General features: G+C 51.2%; 1 protein-coding gene across 1 annotated transcript in view; it reads left to right on the forward strand.

Annotated features, from left to right (window-relative positions):
* LOC126278389 (trithorax group protein osa-like) overlaps positions 1-15,994 on the forward strand; it is a 104,673-nt gene that overhangs the window by 22,345 nt on the left and 66,334 nt on the right. The gene's annotated exons all lie outside the window — the stretch shown is intronic.

Here is a 15,994-nt window from a genome sequence, read left to right on the forward strand (position 1 = left end):
CCTGTCTCTGCCATCTACTTTACAGGATATTTTAGCTGATGACGCTCGTGCAGCTGCTCGTGTTCTTTGTTTTATTACTTTGACTGGCTTGTCCAAAGACATGTCTTTCACTTATTTTATCTGCATCTTTGTAAGAACTTTCTGGTGTCCCTCCCCCTCTTGAGTTTCACTAGATTCTGTGTGATCTTAAAATTGTGGCTGGGCGCTAACGACCTCAGTAGTTGAGCGCCCTTAAACCCCAAATAAAAAAAGCTATCCACATTCAGATGATGCAGCACCTCTCTTGTGGACAAGCACTTTCTGCTGAACACACACAACCACATCTGGACTGGGGGCACATTTCCTGGACGCTGGCGTGAGGTCAGTCACTCACACCTAAGCCCTGTAACGACAAAAACCTTCCTTTAAGCTACTGCCCCTTCTCTCTTGCCAGCTGCGTTTGCAAGGTGATGGAGCATAAGTCATGCCTGGCTGGTGTGGCGGCTCGAATCTCGCCATTTACTTAGGAATGCATTGTGTGGATTTAGAGCGTGGCGTTTTGCAGTTGACCATCTCGTTACTTTGTCCACCCATGTCATAAATGGTTTTCTGTGGAAATCCCAGACAGTGGCAATGTTTTTCGATTTAGAGGAGGACTAAGACACCTGCTGGAGAACTGGTATCCTCCGTACTCTTTACACGTGGGCCTTCAGTGGTTCCCTGCACCATTTGCTACGGGCGTTTTTACAAGAGTTGTCAAGGTGTGAGTAGATTCTGCCTTGTCGGACACCTTATTCAGGGTTGCGTCCTGAGCATCATCTTTGCTATCGCCATTAACCCTATCATGACCTTTCTCCTGCCAGGCTTTACCCACTCCCTTTTTGACGATGATTTTGCCATCTATTGCAGTTCTCTACGGACCTGTCTCGCTGAGCGGCGTCTTCAGCGCTGTCTGGACAGTTTTAAGTCGTGGAGCATCGCCAATAGCTTTCGCTTTTCTACCGACAAAAGTCTGTATGAATTTCTGGCGCCGCAAATGTTCTCCCATCATCTCTACACTTTGGGACTGTTGCCTTTTCGTTCGTTAAACTAAGAAATTTCTGGGGCTCATGCTCGATAGGAAACTCTCGGTTCTTCCATGCGTCTTACCTGGCAGCCTGCTGTACGCGATTCGTCAATGCCCTAAGTGTCCTCAATGGTACTTTCTCCCCCCTGCGGGGTCGGGGGTTAGAATAGGCCCGCGGTATTCCTGCCTGTGGTAAGAGGCGACTAAAAGTAGTCCCTCCCACTCAAGGGGGTAGTTAGCGCCTGCATCCGGAGACGGACGGTTTCACGACCTATATTTGAGTTCATTTTGGTTTTTCACTACTTGAGGTTTCTTCATTCCTTTGGTTGGTTCCTTTCTTAGTTCTTCTCCATCTCACTGTCTTACTCTTCTAATTGGCTTCTTCTTCTTCTTCTTCTTCTTCTTCTTCTCCTCCTGATTGGTTTCTTCTTCTTCTCCTCCTCATGCTTGGCTTCTCCGCTTCGGCGTTTGAGACAGGCTGTCCTTTCTTTTTCCTCTTCTTCCTTCCTCCTTGTGCGTGCCTGAAGGCTGACCCATGCGTTCACACGCGTAGCTGGTGACGGGGTAACGCTTAATTCTCCGCCATGGGTAGACAAATAAGGCATGGACGTACCCCCTGGTAAAGGCAAGGCCCAGGGAGTGGTGATTGCCTGAGCTGCACCTTCCGACCATGCCGATTGGTCCCTCCGCCCGTTTCTCGGGAGGTGTGACCTGAGGTGTGAACAATCACCTAAGGCGGGAGTGCCCTCTGAGAGGGTCCCCACAAGGAAGGAGCGCGCCATAGGAGACACGGGCAATCATGGCGATTCCTCCGCAATGGATTTCTCTTCTTCTCTCTCGACTTCTGCCCAGCCACCAGTGACAAAAGTACTACAATCTGTCCCACAGTTCCTCGATCTGAGGACGGAAAGGATTTTTCCTCGGTCAACCCTTTAGTTATCCAGAAGGGCGTAGATGCCAAAGCCGGATCTGTCAAGTCTTGTACCAGGTTGAGTAATGGTACCTTGTTACTAGAAACTGAGAGCGCGTTTCAGGCACAAAAACTGCTTCGGGGCCACACGTTCCCTGTCCAGGTGGAGGCCCACCGCACTTTGAATTCGTCTCGTGGTGTGGTATATACTAGATCACTCGACGGATTGACTGACGAGGAGATTGTCTTCCCTCGCTGAGCAGGGGGTGACGGCTGTCCATAGGGTCATGAAAAAGTCAACAATGACCTTGTACCAAACCGGACACTTTCCTTGACCTTTGATACTGTTCAGCTGCCGTCGCGCATCAAAGTGGGCTAGGAGGTTATATCTGTTCGCCCCTATGTCCCGACACCTATGCGCTGCTACAAGTGTCAGCGTTTTAATCACACTCGCCAGTCTTGTTCCAATGCAGCTACATGTATGACTTGACAGGGATGCCCATGAGGGTGACTGTCCACCTCCATCCCCTTGTTGTGTGAACTGTCAGGGTGACCATGCAGCGTCCTCCCGCGACTGTCCCATCTACAAGGAAGAATGCTGTATCCAAGCAATTCGGGTCAAAGAGAGTGTCTCCACCTCGGCTGCTCGCAAGCTATTCGCTAGTAGGAAGCCCACGCTGCTCCCAGCGGGCAAGTACAGTACAGTACAGTACTGTCCTCGCCTCTCCTCGGACTACCAGGGAGGTGGCGTCACAGACATGCGATCTGACCTTCAGCACTACGGTCGTCCGTTCGGCCAGTGCTAAGATCACCCGGTCGACGTCTCCTCTTCCTCCCATCACCTCTCCGACACAAGCACCTTTATCAGCTTCTGCCAGGACGAAGACTCAGAAGTCAGATGCACGGGCCTTCAAGAAGGAACCGTCCCATGCAGACCTTCTACATACCTCGAATTCCCAGCCATCGACCAATACTTCCACAAAACGACCTTCCAAGAAGGCTCATAGGAAGCACAGTTCTCCTTCTCCGCCACGGCGCATTTCTCCTCCTGCACCACCCAGCGGTTTCCGCCCCAGGCCGTCATCCGTTTCGCCTGGCCGCACCGCTGGCAGCCGAACATCAGCCCGTTCACAGACGGAGGAAGTTCCCCCTCCTGGCCTTCTTAACAAGATGGCCGATGAACCTATAGAACAAATGGACGATGACTGTCCGCCCACTGCTAGCGGTGGCAGTGCTCGCTCGAAGCCGGGCTCTCAGCGGCCTTCGAGGTGACCCCCTCTTGCATCTTCTTCTCACGATGGCACTTATTAACTGGAACATTCGGAGCATTCGCTCCAACCGAGAGGACTTGAAATTGCTGCTCCACTTGCCCCGTCTGCTCGTCGTAGCCCTCCAGGAAACGAAGCTACGGCCATGTGATCAAATTGCCTTGGCACACTACACCTCTGCGTTTTGACTTGCACTTGTGGCAGCTATTCCGGCTTATGGAGGGGTTATGTTGCTGGTCCAGGATGATATTTACTATGATCCCATCACATTGCACACCGACCTGCAGGCAGTTGCCGTCTGTATTACTCTCCCCACTTTAACATTTTCCTTTTGTACCGTTTACACTCCATCGTCGTCTGCCGTTACCAGGGCAGACATGCTGCAAATTATTGCTCAGCTACCTGCACCATTTTTGTTAACTGGAGACGTCAATGCTCACCGTCCTCTTTGGTGCTCTCCAGCATCCTGTCCGAGGGGCTCCCTGTTAGCAGACGTTTTCAACCAACTCAATCTTGTCTGCCTCAATGCTGGCGCCCCTACTTTCCTTTCAGACACCTCTCACACCTATTCCCATTTAGACCTCTCTATATGTACTACCCAACTTGCACGCCGGTTTGCCCCCCTGTGGGTTCGGGGGTAAGAATAGGCCCACGGTATTCCTGCCTGTCGTAAGAGGCGACTAAAAGGAGTCTCAAACGTTCTGGCCTTGTGAGATGGTCCCCTAACGGGTTTGACCTCCATCCTTCTAAATTTTCCGAAGAGCGAGCCGATTGGGGAAGGGCGCCTTAAAAGGAGCGATGTGTCCATCATGCATTACCATCTCTAGCCAGGTTTGTCGTAATCGCTTAGCAGTCCCACTCACCTACCATCTCTTGGGCGTGGATTTGTTCTTGGGTGCTTTTTATTGCAGTCTGCTATGCTGTGTCACTTTATGCGCCAATGACGATATTGGACTAGATCAACTGAAATCCAGCACGGTAGCCAGTCCGTTGTGGTGGGGTCGCCATGTACCCTGTTGGTTGTAGCCCCCTGACTACACAGGGATCACTCTGCTGATGCCAGCGCTGTTAACTCCCCACGTATCCCAAGGAGTAGATGCCTATCTCCTTGGGGCATTGGGACTCCCGGCAATGGCCATCCTGCCAGGTGGTCGTTGCTGAGGCTGGGTGGCGCCCGTGGGGAGGGCCCTTGGTCGGAGTAGGTGGCTTCAGGGCGGATGACCTGCAATGAAGCTTGGTACATCATCTCTTGCTGGTGGACAGCCGCCAGCAGTCTCTAAGCGTTCCAGGGCTCAATACAACGCAACTACATGTGACCCCAAATCGTTCCCCTCCCTGGCTACACCATAGGAGGAACGAGACTAAGGATGCCAGCGAACCATACTCGCCCCACTACCTGGTGTGTACGAGAGCTGATGGTGAATCCTTTACATCCATGAAGCCTCAGTTCTTCGTTGAGCACTTAGAGGACAAGTTCGGGGAGGTGGAGGGCTTGTCCAAAATGTGCTCGGGCTCATCTTCATCTTGGCCTTTGAGGGTGATACCTTACCTGAGAATGTCAAGGTGATGGTCTATCGTTGTGACGTCAAGCCATATATCCCTCCCCCGATGCGGTGCTTTAAGTGCTGGAAGTTCGGGCATATGTCTTCCCGCTGTACTTCCAGCCTCACATGTCGAGATTGTGGACGCTCATCACATCCCAACACTCCATGTGCTCCGCCTCCCATCTGTGTAAACTGCGGAGAGCACCACTCACCTTGCTCGCCGGACTGCAGGATCTTCCAGAAAGAGACCAAAATCATGGAGTACAAGACCCTGGACCGCCTGACATACACTGAGGCCAGGCAGAAGTTCGAACGCCTCCATCCTGTTTGAATGACTGCCTCTTACGCCGCGGCTACTACTGTTATGGCCCCATTAGCTCTCCCTCAGACTGCCACCTCTCAGAGCCGGAATGCTACACCTGCCCCCTTGATGGTGGGGGCACTTCACTCCCTGCTGCTCCTGCACTACCTGCCTCAGGAGCAGCAACCCCCAACCATTGGGGACATCAGTCCCCACTTCTAAGCTGGGGAAGCCTCAAACTTCCCCTGCTCGAATAGCACGGAAAGGGTCCCTTGGGTCCCTTCCTTCCCAGGTTTCCGCCTCTGGGAAGGGTGACGTCAGCCAATGGAAGAAAAGCAGAACAGCTGCTGGTCACAGGGCTTCCCGCTCCTCCTCCGTCCCGGAGACTGACTCGCTGGAGCCCTCCCAGCCAATGAAACCCAAGGACCAGAGAGACAAGACGAAGAAGACGACCTCTAAGGCCAAGGACCACGCGGTGGCAACCACCCCACTGCTCCCTACAGGCTCTGCGTCCAAGGATAAGGTGGAGATCCGGGCGTCCGCTGAGGACCTGGATCTCGCCGGACCCTCCATCGGTGGCAGCAGGTGACCCTGTGGCGTGATCTGCCTCCTCGGCCCCTTCACGCCTTTTTCGGACATGGACAAAGCGATACTCCAGTGGAACTGCAGCGCTTTTTTCCACCACCTTGCTGAGCTTCGCCAACTCATCAGCTGTCACCCTTTCCTCTGCATTGCCCTACAGGAAACTTGGTTTCCGGCAATGCGGACCCTTGCCCTACGTGGGTATCGGGGTTATTACAAGAACCGGGCAGCTTATGAGAGGGTATCTGGTGGAGTCTGCGTCTACATCCTTAACTCTGCCTATAGCGAATGTGTACCTCTTCACACACCTTTAGAGGCTGTCGCTGTAAGGATGTGGACGCCTCAGCCTATTACTGTCTGCAGTTTGTATCTTCCGCCAGATGGTGATGTCTCGCGTCATTTGTTGGCCGCATTGATAGCACAACTGCCTCCTCCTTTTGTGTTACTGGGCGACTTTAACGCCCATAACCCCCCTGTGGGGTAGCGCCGCGATTACTGGCCGGGGTAGAGATGTCGAGACTCTTCTCTCGCAGCTTGCCCTCTGCCTCTTAAACACGGGAGAGCCGACACATTTCAGCGTAGTCCATGGCACATTTTCGGCCATCGACCTTTCTATCTGCAGCCGTGGACTTTCACCATCCATCCACTGGAGTATCCATGACGACTTATGTGGTAGTGACCATTTCCCCATCTTTCTGTCACTACCACAGCGTCACTCTTCTGAACGCCCCTCCAGATGGGCTCTGAATAAGGCTGATAGGGGCTTGTTCTCCTCTCTCGCCACTATCGCACCTCCTTCCCCTGACACCATTGATGCGGTGGTTGTCGGTCACCACCGGCATCGTTTCTGCGGCGGCATCTGCGATTCCCTGCTCATCCGGGTCCCCTCGACGGAGGACTGTGCCTTGGTGGGCGCCAGAGATCGCAGAGGCGATTAGAGATCGCCGGCGGGCTCTTCAACGCCATAAGCGGCACCCGTCCTTGGAGAACCTCATCGTTTTTAAACAGCTCCGTGCCCGTGCCCGACGCCTTATTCGCCAACGGAAGCAGGAGTGCTGGGAACGGTATGTTTCCACCATTGGCGACCGTACCTCTGCATCGCAGGTTTGGGCTAAGATTAGGCGACTCCATGGCTATCGGCCGCCTGTCTCTGTCCCTGGGCCTTCGCTGAATGGAGTGGTGTGTACTGACTCCGACACGATTGCGGACCGGTTAGCAGCGCATTTTGCTGAGTGTTCCGCATCTACGAATTACCCACTGGCCTTCCGCTCCCGGAAAGAGCGGTTGGAAAGTTGGAGGCTTTCCTTTCACACGCGCCACGCGGAGTCGTACAATGCTCCTTTCAGCGACTGGGAATTCCAGAGTGCCCTATCTGCTTGCCCTGATACGGCTCCTGGGCCAGACCGCATCCACAGCCAGATGCTGAAACACCTCTCTGTGAATTGCAAGCGACGCCTCCTAGATGTTTTCAACCGCATCTGGGTTGAGGGTGTGTTCCCGTCTCAATGGCGAGAAAGCATCGTCCTCCCCGTGTTGAAACCTGGCAAGAACCCGCTGGAGGTGGACAGCTACCGCCCCATAAGCCTCACCAACGTTCTTTGCAAGTTGCTAGAACGTATGGTGAGCCGGAGGTTGAGTTGGCTCCTCGAGTCTCGAGGCCTTCTGGCTCCGTCTCAGGGTGGGTTCCGCAAAGGCCGCTCTGCCGTCGATAATCTGGTCTCCCTAGAGTCTGCCGTCCGTACAGCCTTTGCACGCCGCCAACATCTGGTTGCCGTCTTCTTCGACATGCGGAAGGCGTACGATACGACTGGGCGATATTACATCCTGGCCACACTTCATGGGTGGGGTCTTAGGGGCCCGCTCCCGATTTTTATTCAGAATTTTCTGTCGTCTCGTTCCTTCCGCGTGCAAGTTGCTGCGTCCCATAGTTCCTCCCGGGTCCAGGAGAACGGGGTCCCACAGGGGTCTGTCCTCAGTGTCTCCCTGTTTTTAATTGCGATCAATGGGCTCGCTGAGGCGGTGGGATCGTCCGTCGCAGCTTCGTTGTATGCAGACGACTTCTGCCTCTACTACAGCTCCGCTGGCATTGCAGTTGCTGAGCGCCAGCTGCAGGGCGCTATCCGCAAGGCGCAGTCGTGGGCTGTAGCGCACGGCTTCCAGTTTTCGGCCGCTAAGACCTGCGTTAGGCATTTCTGCCGGCGTCGCACGGTTCACCCTGAGCCACGCCTTTACCTTGACAGTGAACCTCTTGCTGTGGTAGAGACGCATCGGTTCTTGGGACTGGTATTTGATGCCCGGTTGACTTGGCTGCCTCATATTAGGCAGCTGAAACAAACATACTGGCGGCATTTAAACGCTCTCCGTTGCCTTAGCCACACCGGATGGGGTGCCGATTGGTCCACCCTTCTCCGGCTGTATCAAGCGCTGATCCAGTCCCGCCTTGATTATGGGTGTGTGGCTTATGGTTCGGCATCGCCATCAGCGTTTGCAATTGCTGGATCCCATCCATCACTGCGGGATCCGACTCGCCACAGGAGCATTTCGGACAAGCCCTGTTGACAGCTTACTTGTGGAGGCTGGTGTTCCTCCATTGCGGATCCGGCGCGACCGACTTCAGGCCGCTTATGCTGCCCACGTTTGTAGCTTGCCATGGCATCCCAACTACCGTCTCCTGTTCCCGCACTCGATCGTCCATCTTCCAGACAGGCGGCCCCGGACAGGGTGTACGATCGCGGTTCGCATCTGGGCTCTACTGTGTGGGATTGAGTTTTTTCCGGACCAATCTCCGTCTGCCCCCTTGGTGTGTGCGCCGACCATGCATTCGGCTGGATTTGGCACAGGGTCCGAAAGACTCGGTCCCTCCTCCGGCCCTCCGCCGCCGCTTTGTTGCTCTCCTTGCCGAGTTTCCCGGATCTGCCGTGGCCTATACCGACGGTTCGATGGTCTCTGGTCGCACTGGTTACACTCTTACTCTAGAGGATCATTGTGAGCAACGGTCGCTGGCACCCGGGAACAGTGTATACACTGCCGAGTTGGTTGCCATCTATCGCGCGCTAGAGTATATCCGCTCCTGCTCAGGTGAGTCCTTTGTCATCTGTAGTGACTCCGAGTGGTTTACGAGCTCTTGACCAGTGCTTTCCTCGTTCCCGTCTGGTGATGGCCATCCACGAGTCTCTCCAAGCTCTTGCCCGTTGCGGCCGCTCCGTGGTCTTTGTTTGGACCCCAGGTCATGTCGGCATCCCGGGCAATGAGCGGGTTGATACGCTGGCTAAACAGGCAGTGAGTTCACCGGCTCTGGAACTTGGCCTTACGGAGTGTGATCTCCTGTCGCTTTTGCGCCAGAAAGTGCTTGGTGCCTGGGGTGAAGAGTGGCGCACCCTGCCCACGCCCAACAAACTTCGGGCGGTGAAGGAGACGACCGGTGTGTGGCGCTCCTCCATGCGGGCCTCTCGGAAGGACTCTGTCGCCCTCTGCCGGCTGCGCGTTGGCCACACGTGGCTGTCGCACGGCCATTTGTTGCGCCGGGAGGACCCACCGCTATGTCACTGCGGGGCAGCTCTGACGGTGGTCCACATTTTGGTGGACTGCCCGCTTTTAACAAGACTCAGGCAGACGTTTGCGCTGCCTGATACCCTCCCTGCCCTGTTATGTGATGACGTTGCTATGGCGGACCTCGTGTCGAGTTTTATTCGGGCAGGGGGTTTTTATCATATGATTTGAGTGTTTGTCCTTTTATTTCCTTTATTGACTTGGGCCTTTGGCCTGTGGTTTTAAACTGTGGGTTTTGTCATTTGGTGGTTGGCTTTTCCTTATTTTCATGGTCGGCCAACCACCTTCAGACTCGGTGTGATTTTAGTTCCGTTTGTCTGGTCTTTGTCTGTCTTTCTTGTATTGTGTCGTCCCTTGTCTCAGTTCTCCGTTTTTAACGACTGACAGTTTTTATTTCGTGTGATTTTATCGTGGAACAAGGGACCGATGACCTTAGCAGTCTGGTCCCTTCAATCCCACAACCAACCAACCAGCACGCCGGTTTGAGTGGTACGCACTTTCTGATACATATTCGAGCGACCACTTCCCGTGTGTTATCCATCTCCTGCATCATACCCCCTCTCCTTGCTCAACTAGTTGGAACATCTCCAAAGCAGACTGGGGGCTCTTCTCTTCCAGGGCGACCTTTCAGGATCAAACCTTCACAAGGTGCGACAGTCAGGCCGCACACCTGACGGAAGTCATTATCACTGCTGCTGAATATTACATCCCTCACACTACTACTTCTCCACGTCGCGTACCGGTCCCCTGCTGGATCGCACCTTTAAACGCCACCCTACAGTGGCGAATTGTATCAATTATAAACGATTACGTGTGCAGTGTCATATTATTAAAGAAAGCAAGAAAGCCAGCTGGGCTGCTTTCACAAGCACCGTCAACCGTTTTACTCCTTCTGTTGTCTGGGGTAGCCTGCGCCGGCTATCTGGCACTAAGGTCCACTCACCAGTTTCTGGCTTCACGGTCACGATGACATGCTTGTGGCCCCTGAGGATGTCTCCAATGCCTTCGGCCGCTTTTTCGCAGAGGTTTCGAGCTCCACTCATTACCTCCATGCCTTCCTCCCCCGAAAACAGGCACAGGAGGCTCGGCCACCTAATTTCCACTCCTCAAATTGTGAAAACAAGGCCCCATTCACCATGCGGGAACTCGAAAATGCACTTGCCCGGTCACGGGCCTGATTCTATTCATATTCAGATGCTGAAGAACCTTTCTCCTGCGGGTAAAGGTTTTCTTCTTCGTACTTACAATCGCATCTGGATTGAGGGACATGTTCCCACATGCTGGCGCGAGTCTGTTGTTGTACCGATTCCTAAGCCGGGGAAGGACAAGCACTTGCCTTCCAGTTATCGACCCATCTCGCTTACCATTTGTGTCTGTAAGGTGATGGAGCGAATGGTTAACTCTCGGTTGGTTTGTCTGCTCGAATCTAGACGCCTACTTACCAATGTACAATGTGGATTTCGTAGGCACCGCTCTGCTGTTGACCATCTGGTTACCTTGTCGGCCTTCATTATGAATAACTTCTGCGGCTGTGTTCTTTCATTTGGACAAGGCTCACGACACCTGTTGGAGGGCGGGCATTCTCCGCGCCATGCACACATGGGGCCTTCGCGGTCGCCTGCCTCTTTTTATTCGTTCCTTTTTAATGCATCGACAGTTCATGGTACGTGTGGGTTCTGTCCTGTCAGACACCTTTCGCCAGGAGAATGGGGTTCCATAGGGCTCCGTTTTGAGCGTCGCTCTCTTCGCCATAGCGATCAATCCAATAATGGATTGCCTCCCAGATGATGTATCAGGCTCCCTTTTCGTGGACGGTTTTACGATCTATTGCAGCACGCAGCGTACATGTTTCCTGGAGCGCTGTCTTCAGCGTTCTCTTGACCGTCTTTACCCCTGTAGTGTCGCCAATGGCTTCCGTTTTTCTGCCGAGAAAACGGTCTGTAATAACTTCTGGCGCTACAAAGTTTCTCCCACCGTCCTTATGACTCGGTCCCGTTGCTCTCCCATTCGTGGCAACAGAAAAATTTTTAGGTCTTACATTTGACAGGAAACTTAGTTGGTGTCCACATGTCATATTTGGCTGCTCGTTGTACCTGTTCTCTAAATGTTCTCCGTGTTAGTGGCACGTCGTGGGGAACGGATCGAACCGTCCTACTTCGCTTATATCGGTCGATCGTCCGCTCCAAGCTGGATTATGGGTGTTTTGTATACTCCTCTGCACGGCCGTCCATCTTATGCCTCCATACAACATCGGGGTTTACGGCTTGCGATCGGAGCGTTTTATACTAGTCCCGTCAAGAGACTTCATGCTGAAGCCGGTAAATTGCCACTCACCTACCGGCGCGATATGTGGCTTTGACCACCCATCGTATCGTTCCTTTTTTGACGACTCTCTTGACCGTCAATATGGGTTGTATGTCTCTGCCCTGCTACCCCATGGAGTTCGCTTTCGTCGCCTCCAACACCTTGATTTTTCACTCCCTGCAACCTTTAGAGTGCGCGAGAGCCACACGCCACCTTGGCTCCAGGCTCAGGTTCGCGTTCATTTTGACCTCCGCTCGCTCCCAAAGGTTACCCCCGGTTCAGTATGCCACTTACGTTTTGTCGAACTTCCTTCGAAGTTCATTAATATGACCTTCATTTATACAGATGGCTCTAAGACCAATTACGTGATCGGGTGTTGTTTTATTGTCGGGGCACAAAGTTTCAAATACCGACTACATGGCCATTGTTCGGTCTTCACAGCTGAGCTCTCTGCCCTCTACCAGGTTGTTCTTTACGTCTGCCGCCACCGACATTCTGCTTATGTCATCTTCTCCGATTCTCTGAGTGCCATCCAGATTCTCAGTGATCCGTATCCGGTTCACCCTTTCGTGCACCGGATCCAACGCTCTCTTCAGCAGCTGGTGGACGACGGGTCTCCAGTTAGCTTTATGTGGGTTCCAGGCCATGTCGGTATCCCTGGGAATGAAGCTGCTGATGCCGCAGCCAAGGCTGCGGTCCTCCAGCCTCGGACGGATCCAACGCTCTCTTCAGCAGCTGGTGGACGACGGGTCTCCAGTTAGCTTTATGTGGGTTCCAGGCCATGTCGGTATCCCTGGGAATGAAGCTGCTGATGCCGCAGCCAAGGCTGCGGTCCTCCAGCCTCGGACGGCTTCCTGTTGTGTCCCTTCATCAGATTGTAGCACGATCATTTGTCGGCCCATTTTATCGCTGTGGCATGCCGATTGGGCTGCACTTAGGGACAACAAGCTTCAGGCCTTGAAACCTCTTCCCGTAGCTTGGACGTCCTCCTCACGTTTTTCTCGGCGGGAGGAGGTCGTTTTGGCCCGGCTAGGAATTGGACACTGCCAGTTCAGCCATCGCCATCTGCTGACGGCAGCGCCGGCGCCGTTCTGTCCATGTGGGCAATTGCTGTCGGTCCGCCACATTTTAACGTCCTGTCCGGATTTTACTACGCTGCGTTTTGATCTTGGCCTTCCATGTACTCTGGATGCCATTTTAGCGGATGACCCAGGAGCTGCTGCTCGCGTTCTTTATCAACTTGACACACCTGTGTAAGGACGTTTGATTATGCTGTAGTTTTTTAATCCTATGCCTGTTAATACGTCTTTTATAGTGTTGTCCCTTTTAGTTGCTGTTTTAACCTTGTGCCTCGCGATACATTCCTAAATTAGTCAGGGCGCTAATAACCATTGTAGTTGTGCGCCCTAAAACCACAAAAAATGGTACTTTATGGGGTGCTGATCGGACCAGCCTCCTCTGTTTGTACCAGTCCTTTGTCTGTCGAAATTCGACTATGGGTGCTTTGTTAATGCATCTGCACGCCCTTCCCTCTTACGCAGTCTCAACGCTAGCCACCATCATGGCATCCATTTGGCCATGGGCGCGTTTGACACCAGCCAAGGTGAGTCAATATGCTGAAGCTGCTGAACTGTCACTGTCCTATCGCCGTAACTTTCGCCTCAGTTGGTAGGCATACCGTTTGTCTGCCATGCGTCGCCACACTTCTTATGCCTCCTTTGATGATTCCTTTGGTCGTCAGTATGGAGCCTGTCCATTTTTGTTACCTCCTGGAGTCCGCTTTAGTCACTTAATACGGCGGCTTAACTGCACACTTACCTACTGGGAGTGAACTCTTCACCACCTTGACTTGGTGAAGTTGTCCAAATTAACTTGGCTCCCCATTCAGTTACTAAGGACACTACCCCAGCTTCTGTCTATCCCCGCCAGTTTCACGACCCTCGCGTGGAAATTTGCAGTAGTACCTTTGTAAAATAGTCCCCCAGTCGGATCTCTGGGCGGGGACTACTCAAGAGGACGTCGTTATCATGAGAAAGAAAACTGGCGTTCTACGGATCGGAGCGTGGAATGCCCGATCCCTTAATCGGGCAAGTAGATTAGAAAATTTAAAAAGGGAAATGAACAGGTTAAAGTTAGATATAGTGGGAATTAGTGAAGTTCGGTGGAAGGAGGAACAAGACTTCTGGTCAGGTGAATGCAGGGTTATAAATACAAAATCAAATAGGGGTAATGCAGGATTAGGTTTAATAATGAATAGGAAAACAGGAATGCGGGTAAGCTACTACAAACAGCATAGTGAACGTATTATAGTGGCCAAGATACACGAAACCCATGCCTACAACAATAGTACAAGCTTATATGCAAACTAGCCAACTAGCTCTGCAGGTGACAAAGAAATTGATGAAATGTATAATGAGATAAAAGAAATTATTCAGGTAGTGAAAGGAGCGAAAATTTAATAGTAATGGGTGACTGGAATTCGAGAGTAGGAAAAGGGAGAGAAGGAAACCTAGTAGGTGGATATGGATTGGGGATAAGAAATGAAAGAGGAAGCCGCCTGATAGAATTTTGCACAGAGCACAACTTAATCGTAGCTAACACTTGGTTCAAGAATCATAAAAGAAGGTTGTATACATGGAAGAATCCCGAAGATACTAAAAGGTATGAGATAAATTATATAATGGTAAGACAGAGATTTAGGAACCAGGTTTTAAATTGTAAGACATTTCCAGGGGCAGATGAGGACTCTGACCACAATCTATTGTATATGAACTGTTGATTAAAACTGAATAAACTGCAAAAAGGTGGGATTTTAAGGAGATGGGACCTGGATAAACTGACTAAACCAGAGGTTGTGCAGTGTTTCCGGGAGAGCATAAAGGAACAATTGACAGGAATGGGGAAAGAAAAGAAGAAGAAGAAGAAGAAGAAGAAGAAGAAGGGGTAGCTCTGAGGGATGAAGTAGTGAAGGCAGCAGAGGATCAAGTAGCTAAAAAGACGAGGGCCAGAAAAAATATTGAATTTAATTGATGAAAGGAGAAAATATAAAAATGCAGTAAATGAAGCAGGCAAAAAGGAATACAAACATCTCAAATGAGATCGACAGGAAGTGCAAAATGGCTGAGCAGGCATGGCTAGAGGACAAATGTAAGGATGTGGAGGCTTCTCACTAGGGGTAAGATAGATACTGCCTACAAGAAAATTAAAGAGACCTTTGGAGAAAAGAGAACCACTTGTATGAATATCAAGAGCTCTGATGGAAACCCGGTTGTAAAAAAAAGAGGGAAAAGCAGAAAGGTGGAAGGAGTATATAGAGGGTCTATACAAGGGCGATGTACTTGCGGACAATATTATGGAAATGGAAGAGGATGTAGACTAAGATGAAATGGGAGATAAGATACTGCGTGATGAGTTTGACAGAGCACTGAAAGACCTGAGTCGAAACAAGGCCCCCGGAGTAGACAACATTCCATTAGAACTACTGACGGCCTTGGGAGAGCCAGTCCTGACAAAACTCTACCAGCAGGTGAGCATGATGTAGGAGACAGACGAAATACCCTCAGACTTCAAGAAGAATATAATTCCAATCCCAAAGAAAGCAGGTGTTGACAGACGTGAAAATTACCTAACTATTAGTTTAATAAGTCACAGCTGCAAAATACTAACGCGAGTTCTTTACAGACGAATGGAAAAACTGATAGAAGCCGACCTTGGGGGAGATCAGTTTGGATTCCGTAGAAATGTTGGAACACTTGAGGCAATAATGACCTAACGGCTTACCTCAGAAGAGAGATTAAGGAAAGGCAAACCTACGTTTCTAGCATTTGTAAACTTAGAGAAAGCTTTTGACAACGTTGACTGGAATACTTTCAAATTCTAAAAGTGGTAAGGGTAAAATACAGCGAGCGAAAGGCTATTTACAATTTGTACAGAAACCAGATGGCAGTTAAGAGTCGAGGGGCATGAAAGGGAAGCAGTTGTTGAGAAGGGAGTGAGACAGATTTGTAGCCTCTCCCCGATGCTATTCAATCTGTATATTGAGCAAGCAATAAAGGAAACAAAAGAAAAATTCGGAGTAGGTATTAAAATCCATGGAGAAGAAATAAAAATGTTGAGGTTCGCCGATGACATTGTAATTCTGTCAGAGATAGCAAAGTACTTGGAAGAGCAGTTGAATGGAATGGACAGTGTCTTGAAAGGAGGATATAGGATGAACATCAACAAAAGCAAAACGATAGTGGAATGTAGTAGAGTTAACTCGGGTGATACTGAGGAATTAGATTAGGAAATGACACTTAAAATAGTAAAGTAGTTTTGCTATTTGGGGAGCAAAAGAACTGATGATGGTCGAAGTTGAGAGGATATAAAATGTAGACTGGCAATGGCAAGGAAAGCGTTTCTGAAGAGAAATTTAACATCGAGTATAGATTTAAGTGTCTGGAAGTCATTTCTGAAAGTATTTGTATGGAGTGTAGCCATGTATGGAAGTGA

The sequence above is a fragment of the Schistocerca gregaria genome, chromosome 6 (assembly GCF_023897955.1).
Source record: "Schistocerca gregaria isolate iqSchGreg1 chromosome 6, iqSchGreg1.2, whole genome shotgun sequence".
NCBI classification, from domain to species: domain Eukaryota; kingdom Metazoa; phylum Arthropoda; class Insecta; order Orthoptera; family Acrididae; genus Schistocerca; species Schistocerca gregaria.